The sequence below is a fragment of the Macaca mulatta genome, chromosome 4 (assembly GCF_049350105.2).
Source record: "Macaca mulatta isolate MMU2019108-1 chromosome 4, T2T-MMU8v2.0, whole genome shotgun sequence".
Lineage (NCBI taxonomy): Eukaryota > Metazoa > Chordata > Mammalia > Primates > Cercopithecidae > Macaca > Macaca mulatta.
The window spans coordinates 104,371,376-104,377,375 of NC_133409.1; positions in this window are offsets into that span (position 1 = coordinate 104,371,376).

The following is a 6,000-nucleotide window of genomic DNA, read 5'->3' on the forward strand; positions in this document are numbered from 1 at the left end:
ATGGAATTGAAGACTATTATTCTAAGTGAGGTAACTTAGGAATTGAAAACCAAATAGCATATATTCTTACTTACAAATGGGAGCTAAGTTATGAGGATGCAAGTCATAAGAATGATATAATGGACTTTGGGGACTTGCAGGACAGGGTGGCATGGGGGGATAAGGGATAAAAGGGTACACACTGGTTACAGTGTACACTGCTCAGGTGACATGTGCACCTAAATCTCAGATATCACCACTAATGAACTTATCTGTGTAACCAAACACCACCTGTTCCCCAAAAACTTTTGAAATGAAATTTTAGAAATAGTTTGTGATAAAGAATCTCAGGCCCAGTGCAGACCCACTGAATCAGAATCTGTATTTTAGTAAGATGGCCCAGTGATTCCTGTACACATTCAAGTTGGAGATCTGTCTTACAATCTATTACATGCAGACAAGTATGATTGGCTCACCAAGGGAACTCTCAGTTTCCTGATTAGTTGTCAGGAGGCCACTCCCAGCCACACTTCTAGCCCTACTTCAGCTTTGCATTCTAGCTCTTTGTAAACAAGTACTTCTCAATTTTGTTTATACATTAAAATTACCTGGAAAGTTAAAACAAAACAAACAAAAAAAACCACTGAGGTTTGGGCTCAAATTCAGACTTTTACATCAGAATCTTTTGAGAAAGGGAAGCTTTTTTAAAAAGCTCTCCAGGTAATTCTAATGATCAGCCAAGGTTGATAATCATTGTTGTAGATGAACAAAGTGAAGAAAATAGATGAAAAATGATTCTTTCTCATCAAGCTGCTAAAATCTAATATTCAATGTCATCAGAACAAAATTTGTGGAGCTGCACAGAAAGGAAGTGAAGGGAGGGAATGTGGTTTATCTGGTGAGTGTTTGGAGATTGAAGGAATTACTTTAACTGAATTTCCAGTAAAGCTGTCATATTCCAAGAGACTCAAGGCCTAGTTTAAAAGCCCAAACAATCAAATGATTGCATATGTACTTTGTTTTATAAGTGAAAGGCAGTCAGGTTGAAGGGACTGTTGCCATTTAAGGCAGCTTTTCCAAAGTAGGTTGAGTATAAGAAAAACAATCAAATGAATGTTGTTTTTTTTTTCTGGAAATAGCCTCTACATAACTAATTTTACTTGAAATGATTGACATTTCAAGGTCTTTAGTATTTATCAGATTATTTAGAAGCCAAAATATATCTTGGTAATTCCAATTTAATTACACATTATGAACTAAAGCAATTGGATGCATCATCGTGTCTCAAGCCATAAAATTTTCAACACCATTGTTTTCTTTTTAATAGGATTTGAAACTTCAGTATTGGCAATTCCCTCAATTTATGTTTTCTTTGGCCTCTGCTCACATTAAGGCTATGCAAAATACTTAAAGTGTTGTCATGTTCCTTTTAATAGAAAAATATGTTTGTTTTTAGCTATAGCAAGATTAAGAAGAATTTAATGTATTAACCTCAATACTATTATCAATATGATATCATTTAATTTTACTCACAATTATCAATACCTTATTTTATTTACTTAATTAGTCAATTTCAGACTGTAATCCACAAGCTTATCTCATGCTTGAATAGCATTTGTTGGCTTTTTTTTTTTTCAAAGAACAAAATATATATTCAACCTGTGACCTTCCTCTTTTCCATAATTTCATACGTTTAGGATATCTTTATTAACAAACTATGTTGATAGTACGCATTTCTTCTTGGATTATCATAAAAATGAGTTTCTTACCTTCCATCTCCCCTTATTTTAAGTTCTAGATCCATGAAATACTGCATTTAGTCTTTTTTCAAGTAACTAATTGAACCTTTTAAAAACTTGCAAGGAAATTCAACAATTATTACTAATTAAGGAGCACCTAATATAGATTGGATGTATGTACTTTATTCACAAGGATGAGCCTTATAAATCACTAATAAGATTTTAATGCAGAATATGCTTCTGTTCCACCCCCCAGAGGTCTATGGTCAATGATTAAAAACAACAATAATATTTTCCACATTTTTTTTTAAAGTCCTTGTTTTCAAATAACTTACTGATTTGGGCCAATCTTTGCACAGGTTTTATATATATATAAATTTGTATAAATATAAATATATTTAAATATATACATATATTTTTTATGTTTATTTTTAATATATTTAAATATGTATATATTTAATATATATATTTTTTATTTTCTGTATTTTTTTTCTACCCTAGTCTGAGACTTTGTCAACCCAGCCTCAAAAGGTGTTTTTTTCTGTTCTCTAAAACTGTTGAGAAGAAGGTATTATCCTTCTTCTTCATTATAAATAAATAATAAATAAACAAATAATTATTTTGAAGTGTGCAGAGAAATGTCATTTTTAGCTTCTTTCTGAAGTTCTCTCTTTAAATTTCTATCAGGTTCTACAAAACCCCATGGAACTTAATTGAGTGTTGTGTTTTTCAGGTTTTATTCTTTTAAATGTGTTATTTGTTCTTTCATAGGTTTTGTCCATTTGAGCTGTTATAACAAAATACCATAAACTTGGTAGCTTATAAACAATAGACATTTATTTTTTATAGTTCTGGAGCCTGGGAATTCCAAGATCAAGGCACAGGCAAATTTGGTCTTTGGTGAGACTTCACTTTCGGCTTCAAGCAAGACATCTTTTCATTGTATCCTCATACGATCAAAGAAGAGAACAAGCTCCTTCGAGCCTCTTTTTTTTTTTTTTTTTTTTTTTGAGACGGAGTCTCGCTCTGTCGCCAGGGCTGGAGCGCAGTGGCCGGATCTCAGCTCACTGCAAGCTCCGCCTCCCGGGTTCCCGCCATTCTCCTGCCTCAGCCTCCTGAGTAGCTGGGACTACAGGCGCCCGCCACCTCGCCCGGCTAGATTTTTGTATTTTTTTAGTAGAGACGGGGTTTCACCGTGTTCGCCAGGATGGTCTCGATCTCCTGACCTCGTGATCCGCCCGTCTCGGCCTCCCAAAGTGCTGGGATTACAGGCTTGAGCCACCGCGCCCGGCCTCGAGCCTCTTTTATAAGGGCAGTAATCCCACCCTTGAGGGCTCTGCCCTCATGATTTAATCACCCCAAAGGCCCCCACCTTCTAATTCCATCACCTTGGGAATTGGGATTTCAACATATGAATTTTGAGGGAACACACACATTCGGACCATAGAAAGGTCAAAATAAGTGCCAACCTGTCTTGTTTGTTTATTACAACATTTTAGGAAGCTAGGGAAAGGTCAAAGGATCCTCTTGGATTACCAGAAATTTTCTGTAGATTTGTCAGGATTAGAACCCATAGCTCTTTCCAAGAAAAGATAATCTTTGTTTTGAGCAATTGCAAAAATGTTCTTGACCTTTATCTTTATAAGTAATACTATGGGCATTAAAAAAGTTCTTCTAAATTGTGAGAAAATTACAAAATAAATTCTGTGAGTGAGGTGGCAAAAATAATTATATAATCCAGCTGAACCAATATTATCCAAGACAAACAATTGTGATCAGAATAATTTTAGCCTTGACTAAGAAAATGGATCCATTTTAAAAGAAGAATTTCGTGCGTTTCTAAGGCAATTTTGGTTCATAACTTTATTTTAGTGAACAGTTGTATACTTTAAAAGCAAATAGCTATACAAACTAAAGTTGAAGATCTGTATATTTCCATCTCTAAATACTTGATTCTTTTCTCTATTTCTTTATTTTAATGCTAGTGTTTAATCTACTGCATCCCTTTGTTTGTTACAAAGTTAGCCTCGTGAGACCAGTGGAATAAACATCGAAATGTGCTTTTCATTTTTCCCCAACTACAATTTTTATTATTTTCCTCCCTACATTTTAATTTTATTCTTAGTCTTCACAAAGAAAGGAACAATAATACCAGATGGCATAAGTCTGACGCCATTCTCTGCTTCTTTATGTAAAGTCAGGTGGTAGGCAATGTAAGTCATTCATGCTGGAGATGACATGTAGCTCCATAGATAGGGAAGCCACAGGCAAGTTTATAAAGTAGGTGAATTAATCTTTGATATTCTCCTACTTTTGATAATGGCAGCTCCTTCTTTTAGAGTCATAGGAGTTGTAAACAAGCTTTACAGGAGAGCTCCTATGGTGTTAACTTCAAGGTGTTAACTGATAATTGAGATGTTAGCTACTATTAAGGGTGATTATTTATGGAGTTCATTTAGAATCCATTGCCTATAGACTGCTGGATGGGAGCCTAAATCACTGGGAGTGGACAAGGCCACACCCATACAGTGAATCCTTAGAGAGGACGGAGTCAACTTGCATTCTCATTTATGAAGTACAGTGTAATTTCCTTCATGGAGCCTTGCCACAGTAAAGCAATCTATGAATGAAAACTTCCTCCAACAAATGAAACATGCTAGGAATTTTAAGTTTCCTAAGGTTTAGGGGATTTTTCACAGTAATGGAATAACTATTCAACCCTGTAATTCATTGCCTAGAGAGTGGAATGTGGAAGTTTTGGTGATAAAAACTAGACAGATTTGCAGATCAGAAAAACTAATATTTCAAATTTGTGTTATTAATATTATATATACATAATAAATTATCTTGTTGCTTATTGTACCAATAGTAGCCAATTTTACCCTAATTACAATTTGTATTACTGCAATCTAAACCATGTATTAATACAATCTAATATGAACCTATTCTCATCTTTGTCTGAAGTTTAGGTGTTAAAATGTTATTTTTAACCTTTAACATTGAAAACTTATTAAGGATAAATTAGCATTAGTGTAGGATAATAAAAATTATTGGTCAGCTCCACTATGATATCAAAATATAACCATATCAGCATAGATTATTGTCTGTTATGGTCTTCCAGATGTTTAGAAATGGAACCAAACTTACAGATAAATGAGCTACAGACCTGATCTGGAAGTGTTATTCAGAACAATCCCTGCTGCAACGGCTGCTATGTGAAAAGCTACAGATCTAATGTAGAGCACGAGGACAAAGCAGAATCCCAGCATGCAGCCCTGGAATTAAGCCAGAAGCACGCTTTAATCAAGCCAGTAAAAAGCACCTAAAAACCCAGTCATGGGCAGGGCTAGTCCAGAGTGTGCAATGTAAAGAGATCATCAAATCTAAGAAGGAAAGAGCCATGTGTACATCCTGCCTTTCTTGGACCTAGAAGGGGATTTGGTTGCCAAAGAACCAAAAGGACTCCATGAGGCAGATTTACTTGCACTTTGGCTACAGAGCATGATCTCCACACTGTGGGTAATAGGGAGGCTGTATAGCTGGGCTGGGACTTCAAGTGACTCTGCAAGACTTAATAATTCAAGTCTTTCTGTCCTAGTAGCAGTCTCCTTTACTGTTTGTGGCCACATTGTGTGCTAGGCAGTAAGTGTTTTAGTAAGAAACAGAATGGGAAGTATGTGGTAACGAGAGGAAGATAGTACAATGTGCTACTTACAAAGATTGGAGACAGACTTTCCAGGTGCAAATCCTGACACCATTCCTTGGTTAATTTTGTGATTTGGGGACAAATCACTTTGCCTATATGAAGCTTGGATTTTCTCATCTGTATTATGAAGATATTAACAGCACCAACCTTACAAGGTTGTTATGAGAACAAAATAAGCATGTCCATGTGTGAGCATTTAACTTGCAGCACCATGTGTGTTAAACTCTCATTGTTATTAAAGAAAGGCTTCTGGAATTCTCAGATGAAAAAAAAATCACTTTGGCAAATAGAAATGTTGTAATCTACCACTTCTTTTTTTCTTCATACACATCTTCCATAATAAAAGGAAAGGGCAAAGAAGTAAACAGGAGTAGTTAGATTGCTAAAGCAATTATTCTCAAGCACAAAGTTAGTACGTCTGAATAAATGGCTTCTGAAAAGAAGAGACTAAAATGCTACTTTAAGGTAGGAGTAACAATTGGCAATTTTGTGTTGCCACATAAGCAGCTCATAATTATATGACTAATCTGAGAGAGACAAGATGAAAAAAGTGAAGAGTATAAGAATATGTGACTA